The sequence below is a fragment of the Mauremys mutica genome, chromosome 11 (assembly GCF_020497125.1).
Source record: "Mauremys mutica isolate MM-2020 ecotype Southern chromosome 11, ASM2049712v1, whole genome shotgun sequence".
NCBI lineage: Eukaryota > Metazoa > Chordata > Testudines > Geoemydidae > Mauremys > Mauremys mutica.
The window spans coordinates 61,720,917-61,745,597 of record NC_059082.1 but is presented as its reverse complement, the minus strand read 5'-3'; the positions used below and the strand labels follow the sequence as shown (position 1 = coordinate 61,745,597).

Genomic DNA, 24,681 nt, shown 5'->3' with positions numbered 1-24,681 from the left:
GTAGCTGGGGGCTAATCTCTAGCAAAACAATAAATAGTACTAGAAGGGGATGACTAACAGGCTTCAGGCCAGCTCTTCAGCTGATATAAGTCAGGGTAGCTCCATTGATTTCAGTGGAGCAATACTGATTTACACCAGCTGATGATCTGACTCTGACTCCAAATGTACATGCACCACTTATCCATGGACTTGGGCAAGCAAAAGAGAAGGTGAAGAATAGAGCTCAGACATAAGTTAGTTAATAGGCCTGGTCTGGCTTTATGGTTTAGAGCAGGGGAGGGCAAACTTTTTGGCCCAAGAGCCTCATCTGGGTATGGAAATTGTATGGTGGGCCCTGAATGCTCACAAAACTGGGGGTTGGGGTGCAGGAGAGGGTGAGGGCTCTGGGGTGGGACCAGAAATGAGGAGTTCAGGGTGTGGGAGGGGGCTCCAGACTGGGGCAGGGGTTGGGGTGCAGGAGAGGTGAAGGCTACAGCTGGGGGTGTGGGCTCTGGGGTGGGGCTGGGGATGAGGGGTTAGGGGTGCAGGAGGGTGCTCTGGGCTGGGACCATGGGGTTCAGAGGGTGGGAGGAGGATCAGGCTAGGGCAGGGGGTTGGAGTGCAGGAGGGGGTCAGGGGTGCAGGTTCCGGGCAGCACTTACCTCAAGCAGCTCCCGGAAGCAACGGCATGTTCCCCTACCCCAGCTCCTACGCAGAGGTGCAGCCAGGCCACTCTGTGCACTGCCGCATCCGCAGGCACCACCCCTGCAGCTCCCATTGGCCATGGTTCCCAGTCAACAGAAACTGTGGAGTGGCACTTGGGGTGGGGGCAGCATGTGGAGCCCCCTGGCTGCCTCTATGTGCAGGAGCCAGAGGGGGGATATGCTGCTGCTTCTGGGAGCCATGCGAAGCCATGGCACACGCGGAGCAGGGCAAGACCTGGACCCCACTCCCTGGTGGGAGCTTGAGGGCAGGATTAAAATGTCGGAAGGGCCGGATGTGGCCCCTGGGCCATAGCTTGCCCACCCGGGGTTAGAGCATGAGTAACTAAATACTCTATATAAGCAAAGGAAGACCCAATAAAATCATCTACACTTTGGTCCCAGGCACTTTATATGAGAGAATGCCTAACATCACGTGCCAGGCTGGAAATGAAGAACACAATATAAATACTTTGGTTGGTGGATGAACAAATTGGTTTGGGTTTGAACAAAGCTTTAGAGAAAATTTCTGATCAGTTCAATACATAGGGTTTGTGACCCCCCTCCAGTTTCATGTTCATACAAACTCAAAGCAACATTCAGCCAAAACCAGCAAGTTTTGCCAGAACTGGTGAATTTCACTGTATCTTCTCAGGAAACTACTGGGATTTGATCAGGGTTTCTCAAAACAGGGGTCGCCGCTTGTGTAGGGAAAGCCCCAGCGGGCCAGGCCTGTGTGTTTACCTGCCCCGTCCGCAGGTCCGGCCGATCGTGGCTCCCATTGGCCGCGGATCGCTGCTCCGGGCCAATGGGAGCTGCTGGAAGTGGCGCGGGCCGAGGTAAACACACCAGCCCAGTCCGCCAAGGGCTTTCCCTACACAAGCTGTTTGAGAAACCCTGTTTTTGATAGTTATTTTTAGGAGCCCAGTGAGACTCGTCAGTTTTGTAATGAAACCCTGACAAGGAAACTTGCTGGTTTCATCCACACTTTTCAGCATATCCCCTACTTCGTGCTATCTGTCCAGAACAGGGAAATCTGTCCAGGAAAAGAAACCTGCCAGACTTTGCCAACAGGTGAGTGCCCCCTGCCTTTGCATTGCAGGACCACAGAAGGTGGAGACTGAACAGACCCGTGAATCCATCTTCCTGCCCAGGCATGGTTTGTCACGCAGGTTCTCACACAGCTCTACTTGCAAAAAGAACAGGATTACTTGTGGCACCTTAGAGACTAACAAATTTATTGTAGCATAAGCTTTCGTGGGCTACAGCTCAGAAGTGAATAGGAGTACTTGTGTAGCTTATGCTACAATAAATTTGTTAGTCTCTAAGGTGCCACAAGGACTCCTATTCTTTTTGCAGATACAGACTAACAGGGCTGCTACTCTGAAACCTATCAGCTCTACTTGCAATACTCCCAGGCTGCAGACATACAAATAGCCTTTCAGCTCAAAACAGGTAGAAAAATCAGCTCTACTGGTGTAGAGGTCAGATCCCCAGCTGGTGTAAATCAGTGTACCTCCGCTGACTTCAATGGAACTCTGTCCGTTTACACAAGATGAAGGCCTAACCCTCGATGTTAAATCTTAAAAGATGACCCAAAAGCACAGATGTCCAGTGTCATGGGCCCTTCTGAGACCCTCTTCCTGTCCTGCCAAGTGCGTGCCTCTGGCACCCAACCATGATACCTAGCAGACCAATGGTCTTGGTACCTGCCAGAGTTTCCCCCGGGAGGCTGTAATGGACTGTAATGTTATGCACTAACACAGGAGCAGCTTCTTCAACACAAAGTATGAGCACAGCGCTCAGAGATGTGGATTTAAAATAACAAATAGATCTACAAGTGTGTTCTCTTACCCACACATAGCATTCCCCTCAAACTCCAGCATAGAGCCAACTTGGGCCTGGTGTCTCCTCAGTTACAGTCTGCTTGCTGCAATGCCTGGACTCCCAGTCAGTCTCTGACAGCCTGTAAATGCTGAGGACTTCCCCTGTCCTCTCTGCAGGGCAAATCCTTTAACAGATCCATGTCTTGTGGTCTCAGTGTCTCAGGCTTGGAAAACAGCTCTGCTGCCAGGGTTGGGCTGAGGAGTTTCCTCTTCATGGCTATAAACTAGGCTGTTGTGTTGATGGGGATGCTGCTTTATCTAGGTCATTCTACTACCTTTCCTGCCTAGTTTATTTAACAACCCCTTTCGAGCTAACTCTGTGCACTTAGGCAGGGTATTATCACACAGATACAGTGAAGGCAGATGATATTTATAAAAAATAATGGAAATATTTCCCAGTTCTCCACTCCCAATGTCAATTCTCAGCAATTAATAAAGACCTTGCCAGAGCCTATTAAATGAACGGGACAGATTCTCACGCACACCCTTGCACTACCATCTTCCTACAGGGGTTCTGCTGCATTGGCGGCATTAATGTATGTCTTGAGCTCTCCCTCTGGCAGAGGCTGGCCAGGAGAGGTGCTGGCCTTGTTAAGTATTCTGGCCACACATACTCTCCCGAGTCAGCCTAGCCCACTCTCTGGGCTGCATTGGCTGGCTCCATGCTCCCTTAAAGTACAGGGCTGTGGCTTCCAGTTTCCGTTCACTGCTCAATGTTCCCTCCAGAATAGCTCTGTCCCACAGAAGGTCTGAGGTCCTGGGACATACAGACAGGCGCTGGCATAACTCAGCTGAATGGAACACAGTAACTAGTGTTGGAAAAAAACATGATTCTTTGTAATGTATCAATGCCCAAAAACCCCAACCAGAATTGAGGCCCCATTGTGTTTGTCACCATACAAACACCTACTAAGAGACAGCACCTATCCCAAAGAGCTCACAAGCGAAAGAACAAGCAGTGCAGGGGATTTAGCCAGATTCTGCTATTAATCTAAGCAGAAGATGGATGACTGAACTCCCTGTACTGCTTTGAAAATCTCAGCCAATTGCTTTTCTGGAGAATGATTCATAAAGAAGCAAGTTTGTAACAAAATGAAGAAGGGCTGCCTCCCCAGGTACAATATAAATGTGCCAGATAGGTTGTTAAGAAACTCCCTTTTCTCCAAACAGCTTTAATCCAAAATATCAAGGTGGATTTTCTGCTCGTTGTGAAGAATTCTGTGCTATCACACAAATACTGTTATACTGTATGTGTTACTGCCGCCTGATGTAACTCCTTGGCATTGACATAATGTCAGTGGTTGAGTCCTTGCTTTCTGCCATGTATGATTAATGGGCCACCTGGCAAACACACTATACGTGTACAGTGCCTGGTCACGCTGAGCTAATTTTTGCCAGGTGACACAATAGAAAACATTCCTAGTTGAAAATATCTACAGATTTCAGCTGCCAACATAACGTTCCAAACTCCACGCACAGCAGGGGTTGTTTCAGCATCTCTCTCTACCTCCTAGCCCTCAATATCACACACTGTGAACTCAGCTTCCAACTCTCTTCTTTCCAGTGATGCTATTTTGGGAGGGAGCTGGAGAAACAGTGCAGAGGGGCGGTTCTGAGGCCTTGTTTCATGCCCACCTCTAGCCATGTGTCTGTCTGAGTTAATGCGTGAGATACACTTATGTGAACTGACATGAAAACCTCAGGAGTAAAGACACCATCTGTACTCACGGCGGCACTAAGGGGATATAAGAACCCTTGCTCCCCTGCATGGGCTGCAGGTACTGCACAGCTTCCCTAGAGATGCTACTCCTAATTCCAAACTGGTGGGCAGAACCTTGACTCCACACCTCCCACAATGCACCAGCCAATGCAGCTGAACCACCACAGAGGAGGAAAGTAGTCTGCATACATTAAAGTGCTGGCACAGAGTATTTCTTCCCTAGAGCAAGGGGGAGGAACCAGGCTCAGTCACAATTCAATCCCAGGGGCAGCACAGCTCCGTGCTGTCCCTTACTAGGGGTTTGTGGTAACTCCATAGTCAAACCCTAAATTAGGTACTACCATATAATCTAATGCTTTCCACCACAGCACTCACCATCGTCTATTTGCTCTGGTACAACCACTGAAACACTTTGGGAAATAGCAAAATATCTTGTGCGTACTGACGTGTATTAAAAAAAAAATCAAGATCTTCAAGTATGGTATCATTTGTAGCCATGTTTGGAGAGTTTTTAACTGAGAACCTCAAACTTTCTTTTTTTCTTTCCCAATCTATTCAGGCCCAGAACAGAAGCAGAGTAATTATAGATAATGAGGGATAGACGGAAGTACAGATGGAAGGCTGAAAAACAAAAAAGGACCTTCTAGCTACTTGGATCAGACTTTTCTTCTGGGTAGGTGGATGCCTCATGGAAAAGGATAACTAGGAACTGGCTCAAATGAAGACTTGGTGATTTATACTTACATATAAAAGCAGTAGAGCTCATTAGGATTTTCTTTTTCTGTGAATATTTGATAGAAGATATTTTTGTCCTGGTTTTTGTCAAAATTTAAAACTTTGAAATTTGGGGGAATTGTCAAAAAGCTAAAAAGAATCAGTTTTCAGCAACGGAAAATGTTCAGTTTTCATCAAAATGTTCAGTTCAGAAACAAAAAAAAATCAATTTTCATTTGCCAAACAATGAAGAACATTCAGCGTTTAAAGAAAAAAACAAATGTTTGAGGAAAAACCATTTTCTTGTGCAAACATTTTGGTTACTTAAAAAAAATTCTGTCAAAAAAAAGAAACCCCACTGTGATGGAAAATGTTTAACCAGCTGTAGCAAACAATAGCAATTGTTCTACCCATGTTTCTCTGTGTCTTTGTTGCACCAATCAATTGTCTGAGAAACTAAACTTCTTGCCTTCCAGACTCTGTTAACCAAGACTCCCAAGCTAAAAATTCATTCTTAAATGGCTTCATTTCTCTGGGTTTATATGTGAAAGGTTGACTCCCAGCAAATATTTATACTAATGCTTTTGTCTCCCAGGTTATTACTTCCACCCTTATCTGCACTGACAACCAATCAGCAAAATGATCTATCCTATTGAGTTTGAGACCTCCTTATTCCAGGTACTGGCATTCCTCCTAGAGCAGCATCTGCTCTGTTTCTGTACATCTTACGGTCATTTATATAAGTACATTAACAGAAAGCTGGTGTCCCCTTATGGATCTTGCAGCACCTCAACTAACTCCTATCCGCCTTTAAAGGGATTTAAGGCTGTCCTTTGTTTCCTGTTCTGTAGCAGTTCAGGATGCCAATATTTTATTTATTCCATGACCCATAACCCCAAAGAGTCTCCCTTAAGACAGGGGTGAGCTGGAGCCGGTTCATACCGGTTCACGTGAACCGGTTACATTTTGAAGTGGTTTTAGAACTGCTGGTTAACCCGCTTCCCTGTGAGGGGCCCCTGCCACACCCCCTGCCCTGTCTCCAGCCAACCCTTGCCACACCCCACTGCAGCCTTGCCCAAAGCCAGCCAGCCCCACATACCCCTGCCCTGCCTGCAGCCAGCCCCTACCTCCAGTCAGCCCCTGCCCTGCCTCCAGCCAGCCCCACACACCCCCATCTCCAGCCAACTCTGCACCCCCTTGCCTCCAGCCAACCCCGCACCCTCCTGTCTCCAGCCAGCTCTGCACCCCCTGCCCTGTCCACAGCCAGTCCCGCATCCCCCATCTCCAGCCAACCCCACACCCTCCTGTCTCCAGCCAGCTCCACACCCCTACCCTGCCAGCAGCCAGCCCCACACCCCCTGCCTCCAGCTAGCCCTGCCCCACGCCCCTGTCTGCAGCCGGCCCCACATCCACTGGTGCCCTGCAGTTTCCAGGGCAGTAACCCTGCACACCTGCTTCAATGAGGGGGGCAGGGAGCAGCTGGGACCCACACATGTGCACACCACACCCCCAGGGAGTGGCGGGGACCCACACATGTGAAACGGAGCTCATTTCTAGTTCAGGCCCATCTGAATACAGCCATATTTTCCTGGACATGTCAGGCCTTTTGGTTCTTAAATCACCGTCCGGGAGGAATTTTTTAAAAAAATTTAAATTCCTCCCGGGAAAATACGGACGTATGGTAACCCTATTGGTACAAAAAATACATACTGTGGCACATCCCTTAAATCAGAACTTTTTATAGGGAACCGGTTGTTAAGATTTTGGCAGCTCATCACTGCCTTAAGATATTAATTTATTACATGCATTCTGATTGAGTAAGTGTTAGATACTTTCTGCAGCCCCTTTGCAACCCCTTTGTGCTCAGACATTATGACAAATTAAAAAGATGTAACCCTTACTTTCCTTGAATTAGATGGATTACATCACTAAGCAAACTCTAAAGTGCTTTTTTGATGCCCAAGTTGGTGATTTCATTTTTAAAAAAATCTTTTATGATTGTCCTACTGCTTACATCAGTCTAATCTGACATTTGGTGAGCAATGGTTTTATTAGCCAATTTCAAGTCAACAAGGTTCTCACCTAAACTGTGAGAAGTCTATAAAAACCATCCGCTGAAACTATTGCTATATAATTTCCCATACATCACTCGTTTATAATATCTTAGCTCATGTATGGCCTAGAGCCTTTTATTCCACTCAGTGGTCATTAACCTTTATGCCAATATTTTCATGCACCAAAATCTAAGTTGCTCAAGCAAAATATGCATCTGCACATACAAAACACTGTTTTTCATGTGCACTGATTCACTTTAGGCCTGATGTCAATGGGAGTCTGTCCATTTGGCTCAAACTCCCCCTGCACCAAAGGTGAAGTCTACCCTAACCCCTTGTCCAAAGCCAGAGTAAAGGGTTTTGTGAGAGTGACTATATAGGAGTTGGAGCAGTTGAATCCCACATTCCCAGCAATTAAAAATTCCAGCCCTTAGACTTTAACAAAAATAGGGACAAGAACTCCCACATACTCTCTGTGTTCTGGGTCTGTGGCCACTAGATCAGCATAATTTAATAGGTCATAACATTTTCCAGCCCTTTTTAAATTCAGCAATGGTGTTTGGCTCAGTGATAGTCTGTGTAATTTCCATTTCCACATCTCATTATACTTTCTCAGATGCCACACAAACAGAAAATAGTACTGCCTGCTTATTACCATGCCTGCAAGAATTATTGCTCCAAACAACTGCACCGTCTGTTGGAAATACCTGATTATTTCTTACATTTTTAGTCTGTACATTGTAAGGCACAATGTAACTTCAGACAATCCAAATGTAGGAAGCTGGTTTGTGTAATGAGTTTTCCACCTAGTGGACTAGATTCCCATCTCATTTATTCCAGCAAAGCTCCAGAGTAACTTCATTGACATCAGGATTATTACAAATTTATGCCAATATAATTAAGACCAGAATCTGGCCCATAATATATGAACCAGCTGGTCAAATCCTATTCCCATCTACCAAAGGGCTCTTTGAAAATAATTATTTACTTATTTTTATAGACAGAGAATGCCCATTGTCAGTCTGTCCTCTGATGCATTCTGCCTGCTGAAACTCTTTGTTCTCATTTTAAAGAAAACAAACCTGCAGAGTTAAGTAAGGAAGCAGTGAAAAAAATCAAATTCAAGCCAGTGAGACTTGAAACTGTGTAATTTACCAGCCACTGATTGCAGAGAGTCCTGTAAACTCACTGGTTAATTTCAGTAGAAACAACACAATGTATGAAATATTCTTCACTTTGTTTCTTAAAGCCTGATCTGAAGCCCATTGAAATCAATGGAAATACTTCAATAGGGTTTGGATCAGTGTCATACTGGGGACGGGGAGATGAGGAAATGTATTTGTTTCAGCATATGCACCTCAGAAATTAAGTTAATTTGTCAACAAACAGAAGCCTGGCATAACTGACACTGTAGGAGCCTATTGTCCTCTTGGTGCATTAAGGATTTACATGCTTAATTCCCCATTAACTGATGGAAATTATAAATGTAAGTAATCTCATGCATAAAAAATAACAGACTTCTATTACCCTTCTTATGCCAACTGGTTATAGCTTCCTTCCTTTACTGTGGAATTACTGTGCTACATGTCTGCACTGCACACTTAAATGATGAGAAAACCAGCTGTGCACCCTTCAGCTTTTACCTCAAACATTTCCTCTATTGTTAGAGGGAAAAATATGTTCTTCATAACTGGCCACTTGATAGAAAAAAATGCAATAAAAGAGTTAACCAGAGAGGTGTTACCATCAATAGATGAGTCAATATATTTTAATTCCTATGCTCTAACACTAAAAAGTATCCTTAGCCCTTTGCGTATTGAACTTTGTGGGTGTCTCTTATCTCACTCTGTTTGAGTCCCTGACGATCTAACAAAGTCATCAGGTCTTTGGATAAGGAGAAGCAATTTTTCAAGCTAGATTAACTGCATAATTTAATGCCAGCAGCAGCATTATGGGGCAGAACCACATGGCAGGCTATCTGGGAGTCAAAGTCGGCTTAAGGAACATGAATCTCCACTGCAGTACCATGAGTCTTGAATAACCAATTATATATTCATGGCGTTTCCCTGCAATAAGCTTTTCCTGTAGCTCTCAAAGGAATAGCTAGATTGATGGTAGGGATTTAAAAAACCACCAAACCCTGCAACATGACTTTTTTATTATTTACAGTGGTTGGGGGAGAAGTGGGGGCAAGTGTTGTGAAGTCCATGTGAATCTAGGAAATCTGTAATCAAGGAGGACATATACCAAGGATCATTGAAACTACTAAAATGATAAGAATTAACACGGGCTGTATCTAAGTCTGTAAAGGGCAAAATACCCTGAACTATTTAAGCGTTTTCTCAGTAAGGTATTTTTTTCTTAGAAGTCTGTGAATGGAAACATAGGGGTCGATCCTAGGGTAGGGGTCAATCCTAGGGTAGGGATAGGATACAGAGGGACCTAGACATATGAGAGGATTGGGCCAAAAGAAATCTAATGAGATTCAACAAGGACAAGTGCAGAGTCCTGCACTTAGGACGGAAAAATCCCATGCACTGCTACAGACTAGGGACTGAGTGGCTAGGCAGCAGTTCTGCAGAAAAGGACCTAGGGGTTACAGTGGACGAGAAGCTGGATATGAGTCAACAGTGTGCCCTTGTTGCCAAGAAGGCTAACGGCATTTTGGGCTGTATAAATAGGAGCATTGCCAGCAGATGGAGGGCCGTGATCATTCCCCTCTATTCAGCATTGGTGAGGACTCATCTGGAGTACTGTGTCCAGTTTTGGGCCCCACACTAAAAGAAGGATGTGGAAAAATTGGAAAGAGTCCAGCGAAGGGCAACAAAAATGATTATGGGGGCTGGATTTATGATTTATGAGGAGAGGCTGAGCGGACTGGGATTATTTAGTCTGCAGAAGAGAAGAATGAGGGGAGATTTGATAGTTGCTTTCAACTACCTGAAAGGGGGTTCCAAAGAGGATGCATCTAGACTGTTCTCAGTGGTACCAGATGTCAGAACAAGGAGCAATGGTCTCAAGTTGCAGTGGGGAAAGTTTAGGTTGGATATTAGGAAAAACTTTTTCACTAGGAGGGTGGTGAAGCACTGGAATGGGTTACCTGGGGAGGTGGTGAAATCTCTTTCCTTAGAGCTTTTCAAGGTTAGGCTTGACAAACCCTGGCTGGGATAATTTAATTGGGGATTGGTCCTGCTTTGAGCAGGAGGTTGGATTAGATGATCTCCTGAGGTCCCTTCCTACCCTGATATTCTATAATTCTATGATTCTATATAGAGTTAACTATGGGCTGTTTAAATGCTGCAAGAGCGCTATCACATGAATATAAAGTATACCTCTTTACTTACTAATGATTTATGAAGTGCTTCTACTCTTAGCCAAATGGCATTCATCATCAGCTACCGTATCACAGAAAATCAGCTACCCCACAGAGAGCAGATTGATATAGGCACCACCTATTTGAAATTAGACTCAGGCCTTAGGTGATGTGGGGGGAACTGTCTTTGATTCACTCCAGGAAGCTTATGACCTCAGCTCGCTATCCACATTCAAATTTTGAGCAACAAGGTACCATCAGATATAAAAAGGACCTCAGTTTGCTAAACAGCGAAAAGGCACCAGTAAAGATTGATGAGAGAACTACAGCAATGTTAACATTCCAAACTGCTGCAGAACAACATTTTCAAAGGGATGTGCACACAGGACCAGAGAAGTGTTATGAAGACCATGACACTACCAGAGTAGTGGTAGGGGATATGCATGCTCATTACTAGTATTGACTTAGCAAACCTGGCAAGCATGCCCAGTTGCAGATGGACATCAGCATGTGGTTAATTTGTACATGACTCATAAAGTGCCTTCCTAGAACCTTATTACCAAAATTATGTACAGTAAACCCCTTTCAGAGACAGTCAGCACCTACTACATAGGACAAACACTCACTAGCTGAAGCTCTGAAATCACAGCTTTCGCTTTAGGCCCCAGTGTAATATGGGCCGTCAGTTTGAGAGAGCATTATTTAGAATGAAGCTGATTTTCAAATTATTGCCAGGAGACAGGACTAAATGGCTGAGGGGGCTGGTAATGGGATACAAAGCCTTCTGCCTCTAGATCAATCAGCTGAAGTTCAAGGCAGTAGTAAGTGAAAGCTATTATTTTTGTTCATTGGCACGTGTCAGTCACTCCAGTTTCGACAGGCATCTGTCATGGATTTCAGGGGGCAATTCAGACCAGTGAGGGGTTGTGTCACCACTTGCCCTGAAACCCTGCTTTGCTGTTGTAGCTTCCAGCCTGGGACACTCACAACCAACCTACAAGCATGTGGGTCACACCCTGAAGTGTCTGTGTGCTAGACAGTCCTGGTTCAGAAGCTCTGACCCGAGCAGCCCATTTACAGTACTACAGCCCCACTCTGGCTTTCACCAGCCTTACAATCAGCAAGCTGACCCCAACACACTCCCAGTCCAGAGTTTTCCCAAAACCATGTGCTCTGTAAAGTCCAGCCCTCTCCTGGACAGTTCAAAGAAACAATAAGTTTTGTTTTCTCTTGTAAAGACACAAAAGCACATCACAGCTTATTAACATAACTGGGGTAATTACACCCTTCCATTTAAACACAGCACTGAGTTGGCTTATTGTAAAAATAAAACAAATTTATTAACAATACAACATAGGTTAAATGATACCAACCAAAAGGAATAAAGTTAGAAAGCGTTACAAGCAAATAAAAGTGAACACATATGTAAAAGTCTAAACTTAAATCTAGCAAGGTACAGGCTTTGTTCAAGATGTCTTTTCTCGCCTATATTCAGTTCCCAGAGACTTCAAATCCTCCCCACCCCCTTGGTTGAAGGACCCATCTTTCTCAGCTTGCAAGAGCTCTGTTTCCTTGTGTCTGTCTAGTGATGGATGCCAAAAATGGCTTCTGTCTTTACTCATATCTTCCAATGTTCAATGACTCCGTTTCAAGAGGAAGGATGACCTCATGCTGTTTCCCATTCCCTGGTGATTTCTATTAAATGGGGCTTCCATTGGTTATGGTCACACCTTGCTTAATCTCTTCTCTACTGTCTGAGCAGGAATGTCTTTCTCCTTATTTTGCCACAGGCTTTAAAATTTAATATCATTAAGTATCCATATTTCTTCAGATAGTGTTAATACATTTCACAATTATATTAATCACCTGTGTGTCATTAGCTTCCAGAAAGACCTCATTCTGTACATTCTTATAAAACAGTAACATTGCATATAATCAGTCGATTCAATGGCTTATTACTTCAGGTTCAACCCCTCCAGTCTTTATAGACGAATGAACCTTTGAAATGGGTTCTTCTGAGAGTTACCCCTTAAAGTAAAGTTTACTCAAGCTGTGAGGAAGGCGACAAGGAGTCTGGTGGTGAAGGACGCTCCATGCTGCTGCCCTCCCCACACACTTGTTAGCTTAATAGCTTTGTTTACCTAATGTGTAAAAATGAATCTTCATGGTCTTTGCCTTAAGATCGGCAGAGAATCAAATACACATTCCTTTGTCTAAGGCAGACCTGTTTACCAACTCCCTCTGACGTGCCTGGTTTAAACACACTTCAGTCATAATTCTAGCATATATCCATAACTCTCAATACCCACCATGTACACACACTGTGCAAGAACATTAACGATCAGTGCGTTATTAGTTTTCAAACTAATAGGCATATTAGACCTAGTTTGCACAAAGATTATTACAATAGCATGTAGAGTTTGAATACAGGTCTCCTTAGTGTCACAGTGTCCACATCAGAATTGTCACCCTTGCTGGGAGTCTCAATAGAGAATCCAAGGATTGAAGGGGCAGAGAAACTAAACTATCCTTTCATCCCTAGAAGTAACCTCTAGAAAACAGGATTGAGGCACGTTGGTGATATAATACAGGAAAGCTTATACTGCTGTCACCCCTGCTGTACTTAGGAAATGGATAAATAGGTTTTAAGGCCTGAAGGTGCCATTATATTATCTAAACTGACCCCCTGTAGAGAACAGGCCACACACAGAATGTCATCCAGTGACTCCTGTACTGCACCCAATCACTTGTGGTGTTTGACCAAAGCATACCCTTTAGAAAGACTAGGAAGACTTCAAGAAAAAGAAAATCCATTATTTTACTTGTTCCAATGGTTAATTACCTGCCCTGTTAAAAATTGTACCTTATTTCTAATCTGAATTTGTCTGCCTTTAACTTCCAGATATTGGCTCTAGTTATGCCTTTCTCCGCTAGACTAAATGTAATACCCAATACATAGAGGATTTCAAGCACAAAGACTCTACACCCAGCATATGGCCACTAATTGACATTTATTTATTAATTCCCAAACAAATTGGCTCATTATCCTACTATTCTAGAATGATGACAATAATTTTACTTTGAAACAAAGATGAACAAAATACAATTTGGGTAGAGACAAATAATGGATTTTCTGAGCTTTCTGGGAAATTCTGGGCCATCTGATCCTCTGTCTAGCATACTAAAAAGCATAGCAACATATTCAAGAAACTCCCTTGAAAACTGGAACACAAGCCAAAAGTCCTACCTTGTACAGTGCCACATGAAATTGCAACATCTGCATCGTTTCATACAGACAATTCTCAGACCACAGACAGGATTGAGGCTTGAGGCCTATTTGATAACGTGGTGGGGAAAAACATAACTTACTACAGAAGAGGCGTGATTGGCTATTGCTGCTTAAGATGGCACTAATTTATGATTGGCAGACATCTGCAGTTCATATTATCAGTGGATTTCTTACCATACTGAGACCATCTGTTTAGGTGGGGTGGGGGGGTTTCTCTCAGTCTGAAAGAGGCTTGAATAAGCTTGCCCCCCTAATTACAGGCATATTAGACTTCTAATGCTGCCATATATGAATAGAGCAGTCGCCAGCATCTTCCCAGTCAAGGTCTCCATAGTCTTGGGCACTTTTCAGTGTGTCTTTTCAGCCATGCCTAAGGCCAGTTACGAGTGTCATTTCTTTCTCAGAACTGAACAGCATGATAACTTACATAGTTCATTGTTGTAGCTGCTTTCTGGAGCTATTAGATCTTTCGGCACATTTTCTACTACGAAGAAGAACTTATGGCCCTGCCTGTCTATTTCCCAGTTCTGCTGAAATTCAGCCATTTGACAGCAACAGACCAGAGCTAGGGTTTTGGAAATAAAATTTTAACAAATGCATCTTAAGCAATTCTGAATCCCAGCCCCCAGTCCTGTTTGGAGAAACTCAGCAAATCTCCTATTCTGCAAGATGGAGCAATAGGTCTCCCAAATGTAGTTTAACTCCTCTGAGATTTTCTAATTAGACGTCACATCTATGCCCCAAAAAGCCATGCTTGTTCCAGCTTCTTTTAGCACTGCATTTCTGACAAAGTAGTCACTTTTTCTTTTCTTTTTTGATCTTGTATAATTTGAAGACAAAGATTCTTCTGAATAATGGATGTTCAGAGATTTCACTCCAGATGAAAAAATATGATGTTTTCATACTAAAAATAGATAAAAATCATGCGTTCAAGAATAATAGAAAACTTGCCACACTAAATCCAAGGGGGAAGCTGCACAACTCTGAAAATAGCACTGGAGAATAAGGATTAATTAACAAGCAATGGTAATCTACCTGACCTTGGTCTGCTGGCTCAAAATCTCTGTCTTACACTAATGCCCGCTGCTCAAAAATTCTCCCCATAAAAAAGTCTATTTTCGGTATGACTGGCTGGACCCAGAGATAAGTACAGAATCTGAAAACATACAAGCAAATTCATTGCTTGATCTTTTTTCAGTGTTATTCCACTCTAATGTCGGGTCTCATCTTAAAGTAACTTAGACAACAAGAGGTGTTTGCACTTAAACCTCAGGATTCACAGTGAACAGCAGGTGATGTCACGGAATTCTCGTCTGAGAAACATCAGCCTGGCTCACATGCTTCCCTTAGAACAGAGGCTGCATACCAGAGGTCCATGAATCACTCTCGGTCTGGAAAGCACTTGTGGGTGATCCCCAACAGAGTGGCTGTTCACATGGTCCTGACTCTTCCTCCTGGTTTCCAACGGCTAAAGAACATTGAAAGGAGATAAAAATGCATAAATACTGTCCAAATATTATCTTTCCATGTAAGCAGTTGCTGTAGTGGCCACGGGGATGTCATGCAACTGAAAACAGGTAGGGAGGGGCCAGGCAAGAACCTCAGGGCTGGTCTACACTGGGTGGGGGGGTGTCGATCTAAGATACACAACTTCAGCTACATGAATAGCGTAGCTGAAGTCGAAGTATCTTAGATCGATTTACCTCGGGTCCTCACGGCACAGGATCGATGTCCACGGCTCCCCCGTCGATTCCGCTACCGCCACTCACTCCAGTGGAGTTCCGGAGTCGATGGGGAGCGCGTTCGTGGATCGATATATCGCGTCTAGATGAGACGCAATATATCGATCCCCGATAAATCGATCGCTACCTGCCGATAGGGCGGGTAGTCTGGACGTACCCTCAGATAGTCCATACAAGGGATGGAGCTCAAGAATGCCTGCATTAGAACTATTCCCCAGCTCACTCACAGAAGAGCTGTGCTTAGATCAAAGTACCTCACCACTATTCCAGGAGCTGAGAAAATATCACATCTGTTAGCTTACAAATACTATAGAGATAGTCGTAAGGCCTCTAACTAGCTTTTCCTTATTCTGAACTTCTGGCTCCCGAACTACAGACCTCTTAGGTACAAGGGGATTGTGCTGCATCTTGCAGAGGTAGAAGGGTTATCATCTTCCATCTGTAGCTCAAGTGTTATGGACCCTTCTTTTCCTTTATATACAGGAGCCTTTGGCAGGTCACGTTGCTATTAGTTATGGTTTGAATTATCATTTTAATCATGTATGTTTTTGACCCTTTTAAATCAATCCCTGTTGGCAGAGGGGCACTTTAATAACATATCACTAATTTTCATTAAGAGCCCTCCCACCACACACAGCAGATCCTCTGCCAATTCATACCCCCAGCAAAACCAGCCATAACAAAGAATCACGTTCTTGCCAAAGAAGGAAGCATGTTCTCAGTTTGTCTTTTTATTTTTAATTTAATTTAATTTAATTTACTTTTGTGTGTGTGTGTGCGCGCGCGCGCTGGGAAATGAATGGCCGGTAGTTGCAGAGTGAAAACTTCCATTCCACTTGGGACGGAGGAGTGGGGAAATCATTATTTTCAACACAAAAACAGTGAAACTTTTGCTGTGCTGAAAATTCACAAATTGTGCTAAATTTGCAAAACTACCTTTGATGGAAAAATACCACCCATAGCACAAGGCTGCAAAACTATTTCTGGAAACTTAGGAGGATGCTAGTTTTCACATGCAAATATTCGCAAAGCAAAAGTTCACACAGTTGTTTCCTCCAAACCTACTAATGAACTTGCAGCTTTTTGTCAGTTAGCAAATGGAGTAAATATCTTTTGATGCAGGCTCCCCTACTGCAAACAGAATGCAAGGAAACCATATATCTATATATTTAAATTCCTCCAAACAGATGTCCAATATTTAATGGATCAGGTGTGCACTAACTGATGGTAACTAGAAGGATCACCAGACGCTTTGAATGCCATGAATAATTCAACACTCCCATATCTTCAGTTCACAGCAATTTCACATAGCAAGTGTGTGTAGGGCTAGAAACAAATCAAAATCAATCTGTCAGACTTGATTTCCTTTCAGGAAAGAAGTTTACCATTTGTAGAGCATTGTTTATAGTCTGGAAAAGTTCTCTTCTTCAGGCAAGTGTGTATTTGTTGGGGCAAACTGAACAGATACTAGTCCAGGAAGAAGAAATAACATCATGTTTTCTGATTATTAATAAGAAATTCAATTTACTAATCAGCATCACTTCTGTTTTATTTTCAAAACAGTATTACAACTAATAAATGTTCTCCTATTCACCTAATTCACACTATACAGTACTGTCATTTTAGAAATGACATCCTTTTAATTATGCAGTATTGTTGTAGCCATGTTGGTCCCAGGATATTAGAAAGACAAGGCTGGTGAGGTAATATCTTTCATTGCACCGACTTCTGTTGCTGAGAGACACAAGCTCTCTTAATAAGCTCAAAAGCTTTTTAACTGTTAAACCTATTTTTCCCCCTACTGTTCCTAGCATTTCTAGCTGTAATATATTATTAGATTCAATCCAAAGAAATCACTAAGGCTTATTCTTTTACTATACCTAGGCACAGTCTCTCTCTCTCTACATGGCCCTACTTAATGACAGACAAATATTAGTGCAGTGCTTTGGGAGAGATTTTAAATACAGAAGAGCAAGAGAATTTAGTTGTTATAATTGATTTGTACTACAGTAGTGTCTGGAGGCCCCAGCCAAGATAGGGGACCCATTGTGCTAGGTGCTGTACAAACAAAGAGTAACAAACAGTTCCTGCCTTAAAGAGCTTACAATCTAAATAGACAAGGACACACAAAGGATGGGAGAAATGGAATAGTATTATCCCCATTTTACAGATGGGGAACTGAGGCACAGAGAGATTAAGGCTGTGAATCAGCAATGCACATAAGCGTGGGCTTACCTTTTACTTCAATGGAACTTAAGCATGTGTTTAAGATCACACACAGGACATCTGTGCCACACTCAGGAATTGAACTAAGGTCTCCCAAATACCAATCCACTGTCTTAACTAAAAGCACAGCCCCTCTCTCGATCTCTCTAGTTATTGTTATCAGGTTGTATTCCCATGGTAAATTTCCCTCTGGGCACTAATACTGTTGGGCCTGGTCTACACTGGGGGGGGGTCGAACTAAGGTACGCAACTTCAGCTACGCGAATAGCGTAGCTGAAGTCGAACTACCTTAGTTCGAACTACTTACCCGTCCTCACGGCGCGGGATCGAAGTCCGCGGCTCCCCTGTCAACTCTGCCACTGCCGTTCGCGGTGGTGGAGTTCCGGAGTCGACGGGAGTGCGTTCGGAGTTCGATATATCGCGTCTAAATGAGACGCGATATATCGAACTCCGAGAAGTCGATTGCTACCCGCCGACCCGGCGGGTAGTATGGACGTACTCTTAGACTAACCCTAATGTACAAATGGGCTAAAACAAACCAGATCAAGTTTCTCCTGTAGACTTATAAATGCATTGGGTTAAATATTCCCTGCGTGATTTTGAAGAAAATATTAATATTTTCATTCAATGGAATTTCAAATCCCGGTGAGACCTATGCAGTGTTTAGAACAGCCCCTTTTCTAAGCTCTCGTTGTTATACAGATATATACAGTTGAACCCTGTTATGTCGCCGGCCTAGGGGTTTGCCAAAAATAGTCCAGATAACCGATGATCGAGATAAACCCCTATCCACCCCCCCACCCCTGAACTCCCCTGCCCTCTCTCCAACACTCCCTCCCTGCCCCCTTACCGCGGTGCCTGCACGTGGCTGGATCCGGCGAAGCGGGACGGGGACCCGGAGCCGGGCAGCCAAAGAAGCGGGACCCGGTAAGCGGGCCGGGCGGCAGGCGAAGCGGGGATCGGGTAAGCGGGGCGGGCGGGCGGGTGGCAGGCGAAGCGGGGACCGGGTAAGCGGGGCCGGGCGGGGACGGGCAGGGACCGGGTATGCGGGGACGGGCAGGTACCGGGTATGCGGGGCCGGGCGGGCGGGCGGGGACGGGCAGGGACCGGGTATGCGGGGCCGGGCGGGCGGGCGGGGATGGGCAGGGACCGGGTATGCGGGGCCGGGCGGGCGGGGACGGGCAGGGACCGGGTATGCGGGGACGGGCGGGCGGGCGGGGACGGGCAGGGACCGGGTATGCGGGGACGGGCGGGCGGGGACGGGCAGGGACCGGGTATGCGGGGATGGGCGGGCGGGGACGGGCAGGGACCGGGTATGCCGGGGCAGGCGGGCGGCGAAGCGAAGCCGGGCGGAGGGGCGGGTGGCAAAGCGGGGACTGGCGAAGCGGAGCCGGGCGGGCAGGCGGCAGGCAAAGCGGGGACCAGGTATGCGGGGCCGGGCGGGGACGGGCAGGGACCGGGTATGCGGGGCCGGGCTGGCGGGGACGGGCAGGGACCGGGTATGCGGGGCCGGGCAGGCGGGGCCGGGCAGGGACCGGGTATGCCGGGGCGGGCGGGTGGCGAAGCGGAGCCGGGCGGACGGGCGGGCGGTGGCGAAGCGGAGCCGGGTGGGCGGGCGGCAGGCGAAGCGGGGACCAGGTATGCGGGGACGGGCGGGGACGGGCAGGGACCGGGTATGCGGGGCCGGGCGGGCGGGCGGGGACGGGCAGGGACCGGGTATGCGGGGCCGGGCGGGCGGGGACGGGCAGGGACCGGGTATGCGGGGCCGGGCGGGCGGGGACGGGCAGGGACCGGGTATGCGGGGACGGGCAGGCGGGGACGGGCAGGGACCGGGTATGCGGGGACGGGCGGGCTGGCGGGGACGGGCAGGGACCGGGTATGCGGGGACGGGCGGCGAAGCGAAGCCGGGCGGAGGAGCAGGCGGCAAAGCGGGGACCGGCGAAGCGGAGCCGGGCGGGCAGGCGGCAGGCAAAGCGGGGACCAGGTATGCGGGGCCAGGCGGGGACGGGCAGGGACCGGGTATGCGGGGCCGGGCTGGCGGGGACGGGCAGGGACCGGGTATGCGGGGCCGGGCGGGCGGGGACGGGCAGGGACCGGGTATGCGGGGCCGGGCGGGCGGGCGGCGAAGCGGAGCCGGGCGGAGGGGCGGGCGGCAAAGCGGGGACCGGCAAAGCGGAGCCGGGCGGGCAGGCGGCAGGCAAAGCGGGGACCAGGTATGCGGGGCCGGGCAGGGACCGGGTATGCGGGGCCGGGCTGGCGGGGACGGGCAGGGACTGGGTATGCGGGGGGCGGGCGGCTGGGGACGCGGGGAGCAGGCGGCTGGGGAACCGCGCGGCTGGAGAGCCAGGGAGCGGGCGGCTGGGGACGCGGGGAGCCGGGCTCGAGATATTAGGGTTCGGCAAATCGACATAACGGATGAGAAACCCATAAGATAAAGAGGGAGTTTGGCGGTTCCACTTGTAAAACCTCGAGTTAATAGGATTGGCAAGTTAACCGAGGTCGAGATAAATGGGTTCGACTGTATTTGGAGTGAAAAACAAGTTCCAGTTTTAAATGTAATGATAAAGACAGCTGACACTGTGAATCAACTGTCTGTGTTTCTTGGAAGAGTTGCTCCTGGGGATCTTAGTTCACTGTAGCTGCAACCACTGTATCCAAGCCTCAATAATGCTGCTTTGGATCAGTCTCACTATCAATGGGGAGAATAATTGACCAAGGGAGATAAAAATGTTTTCCTAACTCCTATTTGGCAAAACAAGTAAGGGTTTCAAGCTAACGCAGTTTCAGTCATAGGCTGACATTAGCAAAGATTTACAGTTCCTTCCAAGTTTTACAAGATTTACAGCTCCTGTCAAGTTTTACAAGATTTACAGTTCCTGAATTCTCAAGAAGAACTTCCTTACCTGGTTGCTTATTATTTTTAAAGGTATAAGCTCATCCAGGGTTCTTTCCCATAGACAATCATTTTCATTTTCTTTATCTCATGTACTCCATCCTCTACGTTTTCAAATGGTGTTACTGGATGTACCTGCCTCACTCATATAGGATTCAAGGGAATTTGTGGACTAAATCCTGTGCATTTCTCTGAAGATGGAATATATGTTTTTATATACCCCCATTATGTCTGTTGCTGAGCTACCAGAGAGTAAACTACAGTTTAAGTAAACAATATCTTACAGAAGAGGATAGAGGGGCCAAGACATCGCACTCCAGGATGAACTGATCAATGTGAACATGCAAGCTGACAAAAGAATAAAGTATGCATTTAGCTGTTGTATAGGAGCCCTTGATACAAACAGAGCATTTCCATTTCCACCTGTCAATTTCATTCTACCTATGATGACTCTGGGTTTCATACATCTGACCTGAAATCATTATGTGAGATCTGCCCTCCCCACATCCTACTGCCTTGTAGTCTAATGTGACAGCATAGCACCCGGGACGTCACATGAATGGAAAGAAAAGAGATTCATTAGGGCAAAATGTCAATGCAGTGCAGAGGGGAGAGCAGGATTGCGTGTCCTATTTCTCCTGCCCCACATTGAGAGATTAGCCCTTAGTAGTGCACATATTGGTACTGCTTTTGGTGGATACTGAAGTACTAAAAATGATGCAACAACCTTACTTTCTATCCTTCACACACACACAAACTGTAGGATTCATGTTAGGGTAATGGGAAACTGTGGCTAGAGAACATTGTGCTCCAGTTGCAGTTTAGAGCAGCCCTGAAGCAGCTCAGACCTACACTGGGGCCAAACTGTCCCCTGGTATCTGACGAGACTGCTGAGGTGACATCTGATTGATCTTTGCTCCCCTCACCCCTACCTCAGCCGCACTGAGCACAGGCACAGCTAAGGATATAGCTTTTTTAAAAGCTCCAAGCTCAATACAACAGATTGGGCTAATTTTGAACATCCAGCAACAAAGTTCCAGCAGTCCTCCAAAGCTGTGTGCTTCTAGTGATGGATGGTACTGACTTGGGGTCTGTTTTGAAGGCCGAACTTCCCAGGAGCAATGTGAATGTTCAGGAGCTTAGATTAATGTACTGTAGCACATCTGTCATCCAAAGAAATGAGACTCGTAGAAATAGGAAAGAAAAGGCTTTTAACTTTAAACTACAAATAAGAAAAAGCAATCTAATTCTGCTTTGCTAGATGAAGGTGGTTGCTGAATGATAAACATCATGGGCCTGATTCTCCTCTCAAACTGGAGTAAATCAGGAGTTATGCCATTGGCACCAACAGAGTCACACGCATATAAAACAGAGGCAGTAAGTGAGTGGGGAATCAGGCCCTAACTATTTCTGACAATCCCGTACAATACATCTTAGGCTGGATCTAATACATGCCTGTCTCTGAGGTTGGAGAGACTGTTTTCTAGTGGACAGAGCAGGGACTGTAAGTCAGGATTCCTGGGCTCAATTTCTAGCTCCAGAAGCAGCCCTTGCCAAAGCAGAAAACCTTTTTGCACACAGTCCCCAACAGACAACAAAATATAAAAACCACAGGGCTGGCCAATCAGTGGAGGTCACAGTGGAGCCAAAATAAAGTCCAGCAGCAGCACAGAAGCACCCTGGGAGACCCTTCTGCTCACCCACCCTTAGAACCAGTCCTGCCAGCTCTGACACTGACTCACTGGGTGATATTGGGCAAGTCACTTCAACCTCTCAGTGCCTCAGATCCCCCATCTATGAAATAGTACTTGCCTTCCTCTCAGGGCTTTCCCAGTGAGGACCAATGATCAGTAATCCAATGACTTCCCCACTTTACAGACAGGGCACAGAGCGGTGAAGTGATTTGTCCAGGGCCTCAATAGAACTACTCCTGTGACTGAACAGTCACCAACCTGAGCAAAGCTTGCCCAAATCTGGCCCGCCACCTTTGCAGAGTCGTTTGCAATCCTTTGATGAAGGGCACTGCATACACTTAAGTATCACAGTTCTCTCCCCTAGAACTCATTCCCAGCTCCACTCCACAGCAATAGAAGCGGTTGGAAATGGACAAGGATGCTTCCAATTCCAGATACTTGGGGGAGAATCACTCAATGTTTATCTCAGAGGTGGGAACCCCTTTGAGGTTCTGACTTACCCTCCCTTCTGGTAGTGTTGGATGCCTGGGTTAATAGGCAGATCTCGGCTTCTCTCTCACTCCCTAGCCACATGACTTCCTATTTACTTAGAAAAAGAGAATAGCCTTTTTCCATTGTCACTTTTGGCTATGCAAAGGCTAGGCTAGTCTATGACTTAGAGTCATGGACTCAAAGAATTTAAGACCAGAAGGGACCACCAGATCCTCTAGTCTGACCTCGTGAATATCACAGGTACCACCCAGGATCCACCATCCTAAACCCAACAACGGAAATGAGATCAAAGTGTTACACCCTACAGGAGACTAGACTATTATGGGCCATAGGCAGAGAATGGGAGGGACTGAGGTGTACCACTGCCCGAGACCCCTGCAATGGCAGGGAACTGATTAAGTGAGATATTCCCAGCTAATCCTGGCAAGTGACCTGCACTCCATGCTGCAGAAGAAAGTGAAAAACCCCCAAGGTCAGTGCTCCTCTGACCTGATCCCACATATGGCAATCAATTAGAATCGTGGGAGCAAGAACTGACCAGCCAAGCATCAGAGTGAGAGGATGCTCAGTGTCACCTCAGAGCACTGGTCCACCCCATCTGGTGACCTATCTCCAGCTGTGGCCATGCTTCAGAGGCAGGAGACAAAATCAAAAACAAACAGCTACACAGAATACGTGGAGGCAGAGGGGGAGGGATCCCTTCCTGACCCCAGCAGATGACCAGCTGAAGCCCTAAAGCATGAGATTTTAGGGACATCTGACTTGAACTAGATAAACTCAAGGCTACCAATGCCCCCCACCATCACAAGTGAGTTCATTGTACAGTCTGACTTATAAATTTGTCCAGCTCACTCTTAAAGCTAATTAAACTGTTTGCCCCCACAACTCCTGTTGGGAGGCTGTTCCAGAACATCACCCCTCTGATGGTTAGAAACCTTCTAACGTCCAGCCTGGATTTGTATACCCATTTGTTATTGTACTAGCATTGTCCTTTAGTTCTTCACCCTCCCAGGTATTCCCACTCCCTGATATATTTATTCGCTATGCCAGCCTGCCTATCTCATCCTTGCTCCCAGCTCTGTTATGCAAGGCAGAGAGTGTAAAGTTACTCCACTGCAGCAGCAGCAGCACCACATTCATCATCTTAGCAAAAATGTATAATTAACTGATAAATTAGTTATGGCCAAAAATCAAACATAATTTACACCTAAAGCTTTTAATGTCAGCAAATTGTGTGTGAGGGGTTGAGAATCATCTGATACCCTAAACAGAGTATTAAGATTTTCACTTTAGAGGAACTGGGAGAGGGACACAGCTTTATTAACAGCTGAACATTTCATAGTAGATTGGTTGGTAATAGGGGTTCCAGCAATATTCCTGGCTAGTGCTTTATATTAAAAGGTTATTATTATTAATGTATATCACAGTAGTGTCTGGATGTCCTAAATGAGATTGGAGCTAGGGTTGCCAACTTTCTAATCACACAAAACCGAAAACCCTAGTCCCACTCCTTCCCTGAGGCCTGGCCCGACCCCACCCCTTCCCTGAGGCATCGCCCCCCACTCACTACATTCTCCCTCCCTCTGTGGCTCACTCTCCCCAACCCTCACTCACTTTCACTGGGCTAGGGCAGGGGTTTGGGGTGCAGGAGAGGGTGAGGGCTCTGGGCTGAGGGTGCGGGCTCTGGGGTGGGTCCGGGGATGAGGGGTTCAGGGTTTGGGACAGGGCTCTGGGCTGGGGCAGGAGGTTGGGGTGCAGGGGGGTGAGGGCTCTGGGCTGGGGGGTGCAGGCTCTGGGATGGGGCCAGGGATGAGGGGCTTGGGGTGCAGGAGGGGGATCCAGGCTGGAGCCAAAGGATTTGGAGTGCGGGAGGGAACTGTGAGTTGAGTCAGGGGGTTGGGGTGCGGGGGGGGTGAGGACTCTGGGCTGAGGGTTTGGGCTCTGGGGTGGAGCCAAGTATGAGCAGTTTGGAGTGCAA

At 46.5% G+C, this 24,681-nt stretch overlaps 1 protein-coding gene across 1 annotated transcript in view; it reads right to left on the bottom strand.

Moving 5' to 3' along the window:
* LOC123344115 (transmembrane protein 104-like) overlaps nt 1-24,681 on the bottom strand; it is a 105,683-nt gene that overhangs the window by 989 nt on the left and 80,013 nt on the right. The window lies entirely within an intron of this gene.